Here is a 17,657-nt window from a genome sequence, read left to right as displayed (position 1 = left end):
GACATACAGACATCCGTGGTTTGAGAGGGCTCCTCTTCTCCCAGATCTCTGAACGTTTGGGACCCTCAGGGTTTGGTTTGGGCTGAGCCCCTTTATCTTCTGTAAAATTGTCATTATTTCATCATCACTCTTGAATCAGACCTCAGCTGGGTACAACATTTTAGGCAGATTCAGTTTTATTTTCTTTCAGCACTTTTGAAGATTGCCGCTGCCATGAGCTCTTCAGCAACCCTCTGATGTTGTCTAATGCTGTGCTTTTGTGGACAATTTGTCTATGGTAAATTTTAAGGCTTTCTCTTTATTCTTGATCTGCCCTTTCACTGTATGGTTTTGAAGTAGAGATATACTTTTAAACTTTTTGCACATTACTTGATGAGCATATTATTTGATAGGACATATCTCTTTTTTAATTCTGAAAACTTCTCAGCTATTATGCTTTTGAGTATAGTTCCTTGGTCATTTTCTCCAGTCTCTTCTTGAAGAATTTCTATCAAATATATTTGGGAGCAGCTCAATTTATTCTCCATGTCTTTTAATCACCCTTTCACATTTCTCTCTCTTTCTCTTCCGGGGTAGTGAGTGCTCTGGGAAAATTTCTCAGAACTCTTTTCCAATTCACTAATTCTTTCTTTGACTATGTCCAGTTCAGAGTTTGTCCAGCTGTAGAGGTTCTTCCTTTCTTTGAGTACCTTTCTTTGAGTTCTACCTTTCTATTGGGTACTTTTAATGCAATTAATACTTTTCAAAGAATTTTTAACTGGTTCTTTTTCACATCCATCTTTTCTCAGTTTGCCTTTTTGTTTCATGCTACGTTCATCTCTTTTCCTTTTCTAACAGCTTTATTGACGTGTGGTTGACATATCACGCACCCCTTAGTACGTCCTGGCAGATGTGTACATCTGTTATGACGATCAGGAAAACAAACGTGTCCATCACCCCCAGAGTTCCCTTGGGGCCCTGTAATCTCGTGTTAGCTGCATATCTTTTTCAGTGACGCGTCTGTTCAGATCTTTTGCCCGTTTTGTAAAGTGTGGATTTATTCCTTGCTATTGAGTTTTGAGAGTTTTTAAAAATACATTTTGGAATCAATTCCTTTACCATAGATATGATTTACAAATATTTTCTCCTAGCCTTTGGCTTGTTCATTCATTCTCTTAATGATGTCTTTATAAGAACAGAGGTTTTCGATTCAAACAAACACATAAAAAATACCCTCTCCCGTCTTGATCTTTTTAATGGATGTTCTCCTTCCTTTATTTCTGTGGGGATCCTCAGGCTGTGACTGCTAATTATCTCTCATTATCTATTATTATCCCCTGCACCCACTGTAACAAACCCCCTGAATTATAACTGGACACTTGGCTACCTACAGTAACAGAATACATTTTTTGCTTCTCCTCTAGCTAAGTTCTGACCAATAGAATGTAGATGAAAGTGCCGTGTGTCAGCTTCCTGAAAACTTTTTCAAAAGACAGCTGATACATGCGCTGCTACCACCCTGCTGCCTGGAATGCAGACGTGATGGCTGGAGGTCTAACTACCAACTTGGGCTCTGAGGATAATTCAAGCCTTGAGTTAGGATGAGCCAGATCCAGCTTTGTTCCTTGAGGACTGGATCGGGCAGAGCCACCTCACGAGAATATATTCATAAAAGGAAACTTAATTCTTATTTTGCTTGAGCCATTGTTATTTTGAATCTCAGTTACACGCAGTCCAATCTACTCCTGATAGAGACCCTAAACAGTTATTTTAAATTTGTTTTTAGAACACGCCACTACTTTTATTGTAATTAGAGTGAATTCATTTGTCATTGACTTTTGGAGACTGTCTTTTTTACATTAGTTTTCTTCATTAGTTTGGAGATTCATTCCACTTGAAGGTTCATGTTGAGTCGGAGTCTATCTGCCCAGCTCTCTCTCCCTCGCTGTATTTGAAGCAGCCAGTGCAGCTCCACTCTCCGCCTCACATGGGGCACTTCTAGTTCACGTTGCCCTAGAGGAGCTAAAATTCACCACCGCCCTGCCTGCTCCAGACCGGAGCCCTGTAGTCCTCTGTTTTCAGCTCTGTGATCACTTTGCATTTCTCTCTCTCTCTTTTTTGGGTCTCTCACTGCAGTATGTTTGTTGGTTGGCAGAATGGGCTGGGGCTCAAAGCACGAACTCTCAGTCCACCTGGATTGAGGGTCCCCTTGCTCTCCCCACACACCTTTCTACCTGTACTCTTTCTATGGATATTCACATTTATTCCAAGACTCTCAAATCATTCATTAGTCACAATATTTTATTTCGAGCTCCAGATGTAAATATCTAATTTCCCATATCCCATTCCCCCTTGGATGGCTCACGGGCATCTCAAACTTCCCTCGGGCCTCACCCCTAAGCCTGTACATCTCTCATTCTCCCCATCACAGAATTAGAAACCACCATTCGCTCAGGCTTTAAAAAGAAAATCATGCCTACCAAAAACCACTGAGTGATATACTTTAAATGGGAGAACTCTATGGTATGTAAAATATATCTCAATAAAATGGGTTTTTAGAAAAAGGAAGTCACCCTCCCTTCCTCCACACCCCCCACCCCATATTTAATCCCTCAGCGAATCCTTCAAACCAGATTTCAAAAATGTTCCTCTCCGATGCTTCTTGCATCTCCCCGAGTCCCGGGCCACCATCAGCTCCATCTAGATGACAAGAGATCTGAACTAACCTCCCCGATACCATTTCTTAACTCTCCACCAGTTCCCCTCAAAGCAGCCAGAGGAATCCTTTACCAGCGCAAATCCCATCCTGTCACTCTCCAGCTCAAGGGGGCAGCCACTGCACCCACAATAAAACTCGGACTTACATCACAGCCTGCACGATGACCTGGTCCCTGGCTGCCTCCCCAGCTGCTCTTGAGCCTCTCTCTCTCTCCCCTCACTTTTCTGCAGCCAAAATGATCCCAGAGTGAATGGCTACTCTGGTCAGGTCCACTGCCCACAACCTCTTCTCCCCTATTCTCAAAAAAATCACGATCATGAACTGTCTCGAGCATCCAGAAATTACAGAGAACAATGCCGCTGATAGCCTGGTGCCCATCAGCCAGAGCCGGTGAAAACCACCGCCAGCCATGTGTGTCCCAGACCTCCCCTTTCTCCTGCCGTAAGAAAGTACCGAGGTGTAGTTGAAGACCATGGCTGCCTCCCACTCGTCCTCCTGTTCGCCTTCCCTCCCAGGGTGACCTCCATCCCGAAGCTGCTGGGGCGCCTCCCCACCTCCACTCTACAAGGACTGTTCTAAAAACAATGTACGGAGCTGGTTCTGCACGTTTGTAAAGTTCACGGGAATGGTACCTAAGTGGACCCATCCTTTTGCGCACTTTCCCACTGAACTTTGCATGGCTGGTCCTTTATTTTTGGAGTCTCAGATACTGTCATCTTCTCAGAAGAGGCTTGTCCTAGCCTGGACTTCAAGAAGTTTCTCCCCTGCCGCACCCTGACCTCCACACACCTGCCTCCACTCAGCGCTTTCTCCGTGACATCATCCTGTTACGTCTTTTTTGGAGACCTACTTACAAGGTGCATTTTGGTTATTGATGCTGCTTCTCCACCTATGGATTTGGTAACTGACCGTCTCTCTCACTGGACCAGAAACTAACAAAGGCAAAGTACGGCGCCCCCAACACAGCACCTGGCACACGGTACAATACTGGTGAATGGACGGTTTGTTGGGTAAAGAATCTTAAGTATAAAGTGAGTTAAAGAAAAAATTCAGAGAATGTTACTGTTTTAATAAAGAGGAAACGAGTGGGCTGCTGGAGCTGGCTTATGCTAGCTAATGAGAGGTGACCGTAAAATTTTCCAAAATTTTGTGACCCAGTTGTTAAACCCAGCCATTGCTAAAAATTAGTTATATAAACTTACAGAGCAATTAAGTCATATTTTTAAAAGGTAATAAGCACTCACAGCTTACCACCTCCCAATAATTTCCCTGCATTGTACTGTTATCTACGTCCTTAAAGGTGCGGGCATCTGCTGCACCTGCGCAGCGGAAATACCATGTGGCCGTCGCTTCTGCAGCTCCGCTCCCAGATGCTTGTTCAGAGCCGTTGTGTCGGTAGCTTGTAATCAGCCGCAGTGGGAGCATTGCACCCGGGAAATTGGTACATATAACTGCCCCCCTGACCCCACCACCAGGTTATTAAGCATCCTGCCATGTGTATGTGGGTTTTTTTAATTTTTAAAATTTATTTCTAGCGAGAAAGTAAGGGAGGGAGAAAGAGAGGAAGGGCAATATCAGTGTGAGAGAGAAGCATAGATCAGTTGCCTCTCGTACGCCCCCCAGTCAGGGAGAGCATCTGCAACCCAGGCCTGTGCTTTGACCAGGAATCAAACCGGTGACTTTTCGCCTTGTGGGATGATGCCCAACCCACTGAGCCACACTGCCCAGGGCTATGCTTCTGTTTATCTGTGCATGGAGAGTCTGGGAGACATGTATCTCTGGAGGGGAGGAGAGAGGGAAGGGGGATGAGGCTTTTGCTTCATTTGTCTATTCATGAGACTGCACTGCCTTGAGGTTTAAAACTCTGAGACAGAAGAGAAAATGTGCAGCTCAGGCTCCTCCTCCCTGGCCGTCCCCCCAGACGCCCCAGTCTTCAAGGACCCTCCCCTGGAATCTCTAGAACCCCGCCCTTTATCATAATTCTAATCACTCAACTTTATCACTTTCTGATTTTCCTTCTCCTGCGGACAAGAGAGAAGCTTCTGTAGGCATGGCAGCCAATAGTGGGACCACCTACTGGGAGGTAAGAGCGCTGGAGCCAGAAGAACTGACTTTACCTTTTATAAGTAAGTGGCCTTGGGCAGATGACTTCACTGGCCATGCCTCAGTTTCCTCATCTATGACATGGAGTAAAAACCAACCTCAGACACTACTGTCATGACTGGTGTGGAAGGCACTCACCAACAACTGCTGTTATCATTGTGATCGGGATCGCGATTATCAACGGAGGGAGGAATGTTAGTTGTCACTCATTCTGAGTGACAGGAGGTCTGTGGGTCAACAGTGGGTGGCTGTGATCAGCCTGTTTTGCAGCTTTCACTGGGCAGAGAGACCTGGGTGGGAACCACCCAAGGCTTCTGTCGCTGGGTTCAGATCCAGACATTAACTGAGGTATGTTTCTTGGCTTATCTTTCCTGCCAGTCAAGATTTTCTCAAATCGAGCATTCATTCACTCAACAAATATCACTGAGCGAGCAGCTACAGGCTCTGAGAAATGGAGATCCAGGCAGAGAATGTCTTTGCTCTCACAAAACTCACAGTCCGGGGGGACACCAAAGAGAGGTTGCCAAGGTGGCCCCTGGTCCATGCTGTGGTGGGGATTCTGTGGAATATGGGGACTCTGAGCTGGAGCTCTGTACTTGGGAGTCAGTCGAGGACCTTCTTAGGGGGTGTGGCATCTAAACTGAAGTCTTGAAGAAGAGGAGGGTAAGGGTGTTCTAGGCAAAGGAGCAGCGACTGGCAGAACCACACAGGGCACATAGACCATGTCACATGTCAGCAATGAGCCCAGGCAACCCGAAGTACAGATCAAGATATGGGCCTCCAGGCCTGGATTGGGATGGCCCTGGCTATCCAGGGCCAGATGCTTGGGACCAAGGCCCCAGAAGCTGGTTTCCCAGAGTACCCCCTTGTATTTTCCCTTGAGGTCAACTCCTTGGCCCCTCTGAGCCTGGTATTTCAGGAACTAGCTCAAGCTCTGAGCACTGTGATGTGAGACAGACTTTGACAGCAGTGTGCAGAGTCTGGGCTGGTCAGCTTGGGGATGGGGCCCTGGTCTGGAGAAGACGAGCCCAGAGGAAGTAGAGCCATTGTCAACGGTAGGAAGGACTGCCACACTGGGGAGGCAGGACCCGACCAGCGTGCACTTAGAAGATGCAGACGTTGGTAGCTGGAGGGCTGTCTGTCCAGGAGACTGATGCGAATCCATCCTAAATGACCTCTAAAAGTCTGCCTAAACTAAGATTGTATATGGACATATCCTCAGAAAATAATATGAAAGCATGAGTTTCAGCCCCCTGGGTCAAGCATGGTCCATGTGGACCAGAATGCTATTTTTTACCATGGTAATAGCTAATAAAAACATCAATAATAAAACATGAACAGCTGTCATGGAGCGATTTCACACTGCCAACTGCTCCATCCCATGAATTCTCATAACTCTGTGAAGTAGCTACTATTACCCTCATTATACAGGTTAGGAAATTGAGGTTCAAGGTTGTTAGATAACTTGCCTAAGGCCACAAGGGAAATGGGCGTGGAAGCTGGAGTTCAAACTCAAGTCTCTACCAGTACAGTGCATGCTCTTTAGCACTCAGTGGAGTAAGGGATGGTACCCACGCCCTCCATCCAATGACCTTGTCAGAATCCACCAGAAACGTCCTGGGATCCTCAATGAACTCCCATCTTTTCCTCTGGTTTGAGAAAATTTGCTATGTGAGCATGCATTTAATAGGGAGGAATACTCTGCTTTGCCAGAGAATGTCTGCCACAATCACTGGATTCACTGGAGGGTTCCCGTAAATGATCACATAACCGGATTCCTCGGACATTGGATTTCCAAAACCTGACTTGCCTGCAACTTTCCAGGAATCCATAAGACATTTGGATGTTCAGCCCTACTCTTGGTCTTAGAGCAGAGCGCTTACAACAATGATTTGTGAAGCAATTCACAGTTGACAAAGTGCTTTCGCACATCACGCACATCACATCTCAGATGCTCCTCCCAGAACCACAGGAGGCAGGCAGCAGCATCGCCTCTGTTCTCTAGCTACTTTCCAGTTCAGCAAGTAGAAGAACAGAGGGATTAAGAGGCTGGCCTGAATTCGAACTTGAACTCTGGCCTCTGCTACAACCAGAAACAGAGTGAAGGGCACTTAAGCTGGAGGGAGTCTCTGAGATGATTCAAGCCTGGGTTCCCAACCTGGTGTCCATGGACAGGCTTTGGCAAGGGATGGGGTCCCTTAAAGTGTGCATAACACTTTGTAAATATTGCTGTATAAGTATAACTTCCTGGATGACTCATAAATGCTCAAAAACCATGATCTAACCCTTCCCCTCCCCATTTAACTGATACTGAAATTAGTACTTTCTTTTGTCATTCTGAAACTATCTTTTAACAAATTTTAACAAAGCCCTGGGGGCCTGGTAAATGAGGCATATTTACCTGCAATCCCAAATTCCACATCCAGGTTTCACATTCTGTAATTTCACTCACAACCCCTCAGCCTTTCTTGCAGCCCACGTGAAGCTAACTGGAGATGCTGAAGCTGGCTGTGGTCTGTTCAGCAGGCGAGCAGCAAGCTCATACCCACGGCTCTCTATGTTCTATTAGACTGGCCGCCGCATTTTATGGATGTGAAAACTAGAGCTCGTAGAGAGCAAGGGACTTGCTCAAAGACACTCTTTCCACACGTGGTAGGCATGTCTGAGTCCAGAGCCCAGGGACCGAGTCAAACAGCTCTTCCCTTCCCAAGGCCCTGTTCTCTGCTTGTACAAGGCCCCCAGCCTCGGACCCAGCCTCAGGACCAACCAGTCTCAGGACACACTTGGCTTCACTCTTCATAATCAATCTGGCTGCTGGTGAAGCCAGTGAAATGAGCTCTGGGGCAAGAATGAGCCCTGTCTCTGAGTCATGCCATTGCATAAAGGTCTCGGGGCAAGTGTTGGGGAGAGGTCCAGGAGATTCTGCCCATCTGGGAGGCAGCAAAAATGCAAATGCAAATGGGCCTGTGGCTGGAGAGAAATTAGACAGAAATAAATTTGCAGTATCAGTGATGGATCTGAAGGGTCCTCCAGATTAACATGGCCAAGGGCAGCAGCTGACAGGGCTGGTGTGAAAAGCGCTCCACACAGTCATTCAGTACACAACCTGCACATCCACTGTGGGTGGCTCTTCATCTCTCTCCCTCAGTGAGGAGAACAAGAGATGGAAGAAAAGCAGAGAAAAGAACTGAAGCTCTCCAAAGCCACTCATACCTGCTAATGATACAGGGTGCAACCAAGGGGGGCCCCCAGGGAGGGATTTGGAATGGTGTCCAGAATTCAAGGTGTATAGGAATATTGGAGAGACATATAAGATGTCCTCACCCCCCGCCCCACAGGGGGAAGAAAGAATGGAGCCAGGGCCATTGAGAGCTATTTTGCATAGCAGCAGTTTTGGAGCTAACCTCTGGAGGAATGGTTATTTAACATATCTATAACCTTTAACTGGTTTCATAGATATGTTAAATAGCTGTGGCCAAGTTTGGAGCCAAGGAGAAGGGAGCAGCTTGGGGGACTCAAGATGGAACTAGCAGGGACTCAGGATGGAACTAGGGGGACTCAAGATGGGAACTAGGGGCTGCTCTCCTGAGTGAGAGGGCTTGATAGATCTCAGGAAGATGTAACTAAGGTCTGCACTCCTGAGTGAGAAGGAACTAGCGGAGACTCAGAATGTAACTAAGGGCTGCTCTCCTGAGTGAGTGGACTGGGACTCAGGAGAATGTAACTGGGGTCGACGCTCCTGAGGAGGGAGAAGGTTGTGGCAGGGACTCAAGATGGGAACTAAGGGCTGCTCTCCTGAGTGAGAAGGGTTTGGACTCAGAAGGTAACAAGGGACTCCTGAGTGAGAAGGCCTGGGTGAGAGCTTGGAGAAGACTGGCTCCAAGACATGAAGGGCCCCCGCTTGGCCAGATGAAGGGAGAGCCACGCGGTTTCAGCAGAGTGAGGACCCCCTCTAGGTGAGGTGAAAGAGGGAGCCACGTGGTTTTGGCAGGGTGCGGACCCCCTCTTTCCCAGGTGAAAGGGAAGAGCCACGCAGCTTTGCCAGAATGGAGATCCCTGCAGCCAGGTGAAGAAGACAGCCACATGCTTTTGGTGGAGTGCGGACTCCTGCAGCTTTGGTAGAAGAGGCCCATGCGGCTTTGAGGTGCCCCCTTTGGCCGCGGGGCCTGAAAAGCAACAGAGACTTTGACTGGAACTGGGTACAAAGGACTCTTGCCAGTGGACCATGAGAGGGTACCGCAGTACTTTGGATTAACTCGAGATCCTGTCTGCACGGTGACACAGCTGATGGTGCCAGCGGCCTGCAACACAGATGTGTGCTCTTTTCCTGATTTACGGTACCCAGAGTTGGGACAGTGGGAGAAGGGAACGCTGTGTGGGTTAGGTGTATACCCTAAAGGACTTTGATATTTTAGTGGAAGCATTAGGCCTGAATAGCATTAAATAAACATTTTGTTTCCTTTTCACAAATCTCTGGCATTAAGAGATGTCTTTCCAATTGGCAGCGGACAGAAGGGCCCAGTAGATTTTAGTATTTTGTTTTTGGGAGTGGCCCCTGTTGTATAGCAGTTTTGGGCATCCCTAGGTGGGCCAAATATTGTATTGCCCCTCCCTCGGACATCTTGTTGTTCGGTAACACTAAGATGGCTAGAATCATAAAGTCAGACAACTGCAAATGTCAGCAAGGACGTGGAGAAATCAGAGCCCTCAGACACTATTGGTGGGAATGAAAAATGGCCCAGCTACTCTGGAAAACAGTCTGGCAGCTCTTCAAATGATTAAACACAGAGTTACCACGTGACCCAGCAATTCCACTCTGAGGTACACACCCAGGAGAAATGAGAGCATATGCTCACACAGAAACCTGTGCGCGGTGTTTACAGCAGCACCATTCATTATAACTGAAAGGTGGAAACAACCCAGCTGTCCATCCACGGATGAATGCAAAAACAAAATGTGGTATACCCATGCAATGGAGCATCATTTGGCCATAAAAAATGATACTCCTACAACACAGATGAACCTTGAAAACTTTAAGCTAAGTGACAGAAGCCGGCCACAAAAGACTACATACTGCATGATCTCATTCATATAAAATGTCTAGCACAGAGAAATCTATAGAGATAGAAAGTAGATCAGTGGGCAGGAGGGAGTGGGGGAAAAGAGCTGGGGTGAGAGCTAAAAGACAGCGTTTCTCCTTAAGGTGATGAAAATGTTCTAAGATTAGTGGTGACGGTTGCACAACACGCATCTGTGAATATACTGAAGACCATTGAATCACACACTGTAAATAGGTTAATTGCATGGTATGCGACTTATATCTCAGTAAAGCTGTTGAAAATGAACATCTGCCAAAATTCATCAGCAGCAATCAGACAAGGAAAAGGAAACAATCGTATACCATTGGCTCGAAAAGTATTCTCTAGAGAAGCAGGAGCCCACATGACTGGGGAAGACCAAGTTCATTGAGATATTCCTATCTGGGGCTGGAGATAGAGCTTGAGCATTACTTTGAAGTCCTGGCCCCATGATGAGCTGGCCCCATGATGACCTGTGTAGCCCTGGACAAGTAACCTGGCCCTTTAAGCCCCCGTTTCCTGATCTGTAAAAGGGGGATGATCAACCTATTCCACAACATAGTTGTGAGGATGCAAAGAGTTAAGACACACAAGCGTCCTGGTGCCTGATAAATGGCAGCCATTTTTGTTTATCTTGTTGTGTTGCTGTTGACATCACGCAACAACCGGGGTCCCATGGGGGTTTAGAGGTACTAAATCAGGCTCCAGGGGCATGGCTCAGACAAGACCTCTCCTGGAGAAATTTTCAAATAGCAGCAAACCCCAAATACCCTATTACTAAAGCTAGGAAGTTTATTTAAAATTAGTGTTTCTCAACATAGGGTCTTTGGATATGTTCTCAAGATCCGAAAGTTCTAAGAATTTTTGACTCAATGTTTTCAGTTTTAAAAATCAACATAGGAAAATAACCCTAAGACCGCCATCCACACAAAAGTATTGGGCTGTGACTGAGTTGGCACCTGGGGTAGACTGGATTCTTGGCCCCAGTTCTCGCCTCTCCCTCTCACCTGTGGCCAGATGACTCTGCAGGAGATGCTGTCTTACAGGTGGCCTGTAGTACTTCTCCGCTCCTTGACCTTGGGTTCAGCCATATGATTTGTTTGACCAATAGGAAGTTAACATACGTGATACAAGCAAAGGCTTGAAATGTGCTTAAGAGGATGGGCTTGCCCTCCGCGACCTCTACCTTTGCCAGGAGAAGTGCTTTCCCAGGGAGCCCCTGGCTTTCAGTCCGGGTCCAGAACAAACACACACGGAGCACACCTGGCTCCCTGGGGCGGAGCTACAGGCCAAAGCTGGGGGCAGAGCAGCCCAGTCACGTCCAGTTAACTTGGCCGAACCACACTCAACCCGCGCCTACGTGGGCAGGAATAACTGATCGTCATTCTGCCCCACGGGTCCAAAAACCATGGCCTGCGGGCTCAGTTCAGCCTGTGACCTGTTTCTGTGCCACCCACCCACTAAACAGTTTGTGCATTCCCAAATGGTTAGACATAAATTGAAAGAAGAGTATTTCCGCATGTGAAAATTATATGGAAATCAGATTTCTATATCCACCGACAAAGTGTTGCCGCTCCTATGGCTGCTCTCACACTGCAATGGCAGAATGTGTACTTGTGACAGTGGCCCACAGACGGGGGCACTATGTGGCCCACACAGCCTAAAAGCTTTACCGTCTGGCCTTTACACAAAAAGTTTGCTGACCCATGTTCTGTACCACTGAACTTGGAGGTAGCTTGTTATGCAGTATGCAGTACACAGTACAACACCAGTTATTACTATTTAACGTGAGCCTGTGACGAAAGAATAAAATGCAAGCTTAACATGTATATGAAGCATTCTGCCAAAGGAAAAACCAAGAAACACCATGGCAGCTGCGCTAACAAATGATTTCCCGGTGTTTTAGATGTAGACAAACAAACAAAAAAAAAATAAAGGCATCTCACAGCGCACAAGAGCACGGGCGTGCCGAAGGTCGAATCATCGTTTCCGTCGTCACTACCACGTTCACCTCATAAACGGCACCTTAGATGGAGATGTTCACCTGACTTTGTTCATTTGAATTCTGTTGGTTTGGTTTTATTCATTGTGTGTCTGTACATCTGTCTTGGTTTTGTAATCATACAAAGTTGGTGTTAAAAGCTATGAGAAGTGTTTTTATCTAGCTTTCTGTTTGTGGGTCTTTAAGGGACATCCAAAGTCTCGGGACACGGCACGCGTGGTGGGGGGAGCACCGCTAGACAAGTGCTTGGGGGCAGGAATGAAGAAGGTCGAGTGAGGAGCCGGCTCGGGTGGAGACATTGGACAGTTCAGGGGGGCTTTTCATGTCTCACTCTGGTTCCTGTATGAAGATGTTGAGAATCACAGACTCTGTTCTAGCCAGAACTCGTTCGCTAGCATATATTTTGGGGAGGATCGTTGGCTTTGTTTGTGACCCAAAACCAAACTACCAGCATTTATAAAGTAGTTACACAATCCAAGCTCATTAAATCCTTCTGGTGTTAAGAGGAATGTTAGGATCCAGGTGCATATTTTCCTTCCCGAAAAGAGCTGATATCGAATCAAGAGTCTCTTAAGATCCAATTCTTAGAACAGAAGAAAAGTGACTTTTTTCCAGCATTGTCATCCACTACACCCTGTGAGTATCCCCCTCACCAACATTATAGATGTGCCCCCGCGCCTTTGTATGTGCAGTGCCCACTGCTTGCAATTCACGTTCTCCCAATTCTTCATTCCTTAGGCCACTCATTTCAACTCATCCCTCAAAATCTAGTTCAGGCCTAGAAGCAAGGAGACCCCAGTAACAATGAGCACAGCTATCGCCCAGAGATTCTGGTTTCTAAACATCATTCCCCACTAAAATGAATCAGAGCCCCCAAGAAAGACGGCTAAGCGCACCTTTTTATACCAGAAAGTAAGAAAGTGCTAAAATAAGAACAAGAAGCCAGTCTGAACAATCCCCCACTGGCCAGTTCTAGGGTCATTTAAACATCAAAAAGAATAATGACAGTAATAGACTGGAACACCTTGAGGAAAAAAAAATTTATGAGTCCATACTGATACGAAAATCATTTTTAAATAGGAGATGGGGTAGGAGAGAAGTTAGAGCACTCTTTTTAACAGAAGAATGTCAAGTAATCAATGTAGAAGGTATAGTTAAAAATCACTTTAAACTAAGAATAATAATTGATACCAGCAAGAATCATCCATCGCTGCTCAAACCATCAGTAAAAGACAAGGCAAGCTGACATCACGTGCCTCCTGATGTCCACAGTGAGGAAGACGCAACATCGTCTGCGCCCAAAATCCACAGTCTGCATCTATGAGGAGGAAGCAATCGGACAAGCTGCACCGTGGAACACTCTGCAGACAACTGGCCTGAACTCTTCCAAAGTGTCGATAACAAGAAAGAGAAAAACAATGCAGGGAGAGCCATTCTAGAGTAAAGGAGACTAATGAGACGTGACAACTAAACGCAATGTGTGATGCTTGAGTGCATCCTGGGGTGGGGGAGCCAACTCCAGGCAATCGGAAAACTATGAATATGGACTGCAGTTGAGACAATACTGCATCCATGGTTAGGTTTCCTGAGTGTAATAATTATATCGTGGCTATGTGGGACAGGGGTCACAAACTACTGCCCAAGGTCAAGTCCAGCCGCCATCTGTTTGTACATAGCCTGCAAGATTTTTGTTATCTTAATAAATGAAAAAAATTTCTCACATACTTTACTGATAAGATCTTCAAATTTATATGAAATTCAAAAATTTTAAAGGTTTTATTTATTTATTTTTAGACAGAGGGGAAGAGAGGGAGAGAAATATCAATGCGTGGTTGCTTCTCCTGCGTCCCCTGCTGGGGGCCTGGCCCGAAACCCAGGCATGTGCCCTGACTGGGAATCAAACCAGCGACCCTTTAGCTCACAGGCAGACACTCAATCCACTGAGCCACACATGCCAGAGCTGAATTTCAAATTTTTAAGTGTTCATAAATAAAGTTTTATTGGAACACTCATCCATTCGTGTACTATCTATGGCTGTTTTTACCCTATAACGGCAGAGTCAATTAGTGGAGACAGATGATCTAGCCTGTAAAGACTGACAAATCTCAAACAGTTTGGAGGAAAATAAACAAAAATAAAGTCATTGTTATAAAGTGTTAGCAGTAGGTAAATCTAGATACAGGGCGTGAGGGTATTCACTATGCTACTCCTGTAACTTTTCTATAGGGTTGGGAAATTTTCAAAATAAAGAGTTCACAGAAATTAACCAGCAAGCGTGCAAAGCACGAGCTCACACCAGTGCACACGGACATGCCCAGCCCATGTCAAATGCCCCTTCTTCCCTCCTCTGGGCTCCCCGGCGTGGTCAAACCTGCCTGTTGGTGCTGCCGGGGCCTGCCCACACGCCCCTCACCCCGGTTACTGAGGGTTTCCAGAGGGCGCGCCACCAACTTTCACACATCCAATTTCAAGTTTTAAAATAAACCCCCGTTTTACGATGGAAGCTGAAATGGAAAACGCTGCCACACATTTCACGGCGGCGGCGCCCAGGACGGCAGGAGTCTGGTGGGTGGACAGTGGGGGAGCAAGCCCACCACACACTGTCCTCCAGATAAGGACCTGTGGGCTGACCTGCTCGGGAGCTACCTGGGACTTCTCAGGTTAGGGACAGTACACACTGGTAGCTGCCCAGGCTCGGATTCCATGTAGCTGAAAGTCCATGTACAGGTCATTATGGTGCACACATTTAGCCTTACTCCTGGCTCCGTTTAGGGCCTCCACCCTTGTTTTTCTTTCTTCTCTCCCAGATTTAACATGCTATCATGTTATATTTTATGTATCCTGCTAGGCTGCCCTAAATCCCTACTGGAACAAGACTGGGTCCAAGTAAGTGACTGAAATAGAAACTCCGTGCTGGCCTCCTCTGTCTCCCGCCTCTTTGCCCAAGCACGTGGCTGCCAGGCCCTCCTCAAGCACCTCACGCCTGCAGCATGGTCTACGGACAGGCCTGCCATGTCTGAGGGCGGCCTGGCAACCCTGGCAATGAGGTATGGAGTTTATAATTCCTGGTAAGATGACAAAGCAGAAGGAGGGGTATTTCTTTTCTAAACAGCCAGAAGTGAGTGTAACACCCCTTCCAAGGAGGCCAGGCCATGAAGTAGAGGTACCAAGTGGAAATGGTACCTCTCACCCCAGGCTGTGTCCCTACCCCCGACGGCACGCACTGGAACCAGCATCCCAGACGGAGAGGGCACTTGTGCTGCACAGGTAACAAGAACAGAACGGAGTCAGCCAAGGCCAGGAGGGAGGAACAGGTGAGGCGAGGAAGGGAGGTGAAGAGCACCAGGGGGCAGAGTGAGAGGGCGGGCCACACTGCCCAGCTCGGTGACTCACTAGCTCTTCAGCTTTGTGAGGAATGACTCACCCTCTCCAGGCCTCAGTTTTCTCAGCTGTGCAAAGGATGGAATAATATCTACTTGATGGAGGCACCGCTAGGATTAAGTGAGATCATGTGATCAGGTGCCAAGCACGAGCCCAGACAGAGTAAGTGCTCAGTAAACATCAGTGGCTATGCCACGATCAGCACCGTTTCCGCCGGAGCAGAGTGTGCACGCGGAGGAGGCGTGGAAGGGAAGGTGTTGTGCTAGGTGGCGGCCAGAGCTTTGAAGGCCCACAGAAGGTCAGGGAGAGACATTAAGTGTGGCTTTGGGACAGGATTTGACCAACAAATGCAGCTTACTTAGAACATGAGGCTTCTGGATTCTGATCCAAACCATCGTCTGGGACATACACACATACACACAGACACACACAGACCCTACTTTCATGAGCCATTTTGCACTTCTGTTCTCTCTAGGCCTTTAAGACCTCTCACTTCTCTGGAGCACAGAGGTCAAAGCCTCCACATTCGACCTCCAGCCACTCCCTCCCCTCACCCATCCACAGGCTACAGTTCACGATTGTAGGAAGGAACCTGCAGGGAGCAGCCTGCTGGCCTCCGGCCCCACTCCAGCACCACGAGCCACACCCACTCCTGATGAGGTGCTGATCTATGACCAGGGTGCAAATTCCAGGGCTTGCTAGTCCGCCATTTCTCCAGACCCCAGACGCACCCCAGCCCGCCCACCTGGGGAAGCTGCCTTCTTTACGGATCCCAGCCTGCCCAGCTGCACTGTCCCCAGGTGTGGACTGACTCTGGAGGGAAGAGGACGGGATCCTAGCAGCCCTGCCCTGGGCATGGCCCTAGATCTGCTCCCCTGGCCACCGCAGGCTAAGAAGCCATCACCCTCCTCTGATGAACTACTATCCATCCTTCAAGACCCATCTCCAACCTGCCCAGCCAAAATCAAGTCCCCTGTCCCTGTCCCTAGAGTGCTCTGCAGCACTGCCCCTCATTCACCTTGGCCCCTGCTCCCCGTAGCTGGACCACAAGCTCTAAAACAGCAAACCTCGTGCATCTCTGTTACCCCTAGAGCTCCCCGCTCAGGGCCAAGTGCTCGGGAGTGGCCCTGTGTCTGGGGTTGTGCACATGACCAGGTTCACCGCTCCCCCTCCCCAGGCATGCATTCCCATGAAGGAACTCTTTACAGCCCACAGCATCATGGAGAGGGGCTACCTCTGAAGGAGCCCAAGTCTACCCCGTACCAGCTTGGAAGTTGGGGCCACTTAACCTCTGCAGGCCTGGGTTCCTTCATCTGAGTAAGAAGGGCAGCAACCTCCAACTGTGGGACCATTGTGGTATATACCTGTCATATAATAATTGCAGCCAGACATAAAACAAGCCAGCTGCCCTTGATGGGCTGCTCTCCTCACCTCCGACTCACTCACTCTTCAGTCCACTGCAGTGTGGCTTTTGCTGTGAAACTGCCGCCACCAAGGACACCGAGACCTGCATGCTGGCCGAGCCAAGAGGGCTGTCCTCAAGCTTCTCCCCCTTCACAGCACTGACCCCACTGCCCATCCCTTCCCCGGGCTTCCGCTGAATAAATGCATCAGCTGATCTGCTTAGTTACCCCTTCTATCGCCTCGCTGCAGACCCACGTGCACCGATGGGCCTCTGGGCAGCACCACCAGGGCGTCTCCAGTGCACCCCAAACTGTATGCCTCCACACTGAACTCGCCTTCCGTGTTCTCCTCGGTGCCAGACCACCTCTCCGCTCCTTTGAGCAGGTGGCCCCGAAACCCTGGATTAGCTTCCTGCTGCTGCCATGACAAACCGCCACAAACGCAGCAGCTTCAAACAGCACACATTTATCAGCCCACATCTCTGGAGGTCAGAAGCCCTAAAACCAAGACCTCAGGGGGGCTGAGCTCTTCCTGGAGGCCCCACAGAAGAATCTGCCTTGTCTTTCCCAGCTCCTGGAGACTCCTGCCTGCCTGCCGGGCCCCTTCCTCGCTCTTCAAGGCCAGCAGGAGAGCACCTTCCCATCTTTGTTCTCTAACTCTGACTCTCCTGCTTCCCTCTTGGAAATACGCTTGTGATTACACCGGGCCCAACTGAATAATCCAAGACAGTTTCTCCATCTTGAGATCCTTAATATAGCCACATCTATAAAGGCCCCTTTGCCATACGATAACACGTTGCAGGGATCGGGACGCAGGTAACCTTGGGGGGGCGTTATTTGGTTGACTGAGCTTACCCCCTGTATCTGCCCCAAACCACCAGGATGCCCCTCCAGTGACAGGAAAAATAAATGTCGACCCACCTCCCTTCCACATGCAATGCCTCCATCTGAACATTCTCAGGTAATGTAAAAGCTTATCCATCATGGCTGAA

General features: G+C 48.1%; 1 protein-coding gene across 8 annotated transcripts in view; it reads right to left on the bottom strand.

Annotated features, from left to right (window-relative positions):
- The window catches only part of PRDM11 (PR/SET domain 11), an 86,355-nt gene that overhangs the window by 29,509 nt on the left and 39,189 nt on the right, over positions 1–17,657 (bottom strand). The gene's annotated exons all lie outside the window — the stretch shown is intronic.

The sequence above is a fragment of the Artibeus jamaicensis genome, unplaced genomic scaffold (genome assembly GCF_021234435.1).
Source record: "Artibeus jamaicensis isolate MK-2021 breed Jamaican fruit bat unplaced genomic scaffold, CSHL_Jam_final contig_797, whole genome shotgun sequence".
Lineage (NCBI taxonomy): Eukaryota > Metazoa > Chordata > Mammalia > Chiroptera > Phyllostomidae > Artibeus > Artibeus jamaicensis.
The sequence above is the reverse complement of the archived record's forward strand: the minus strand, read 5'-3'. Positions and strand labels throughout refer to the sequence as shown.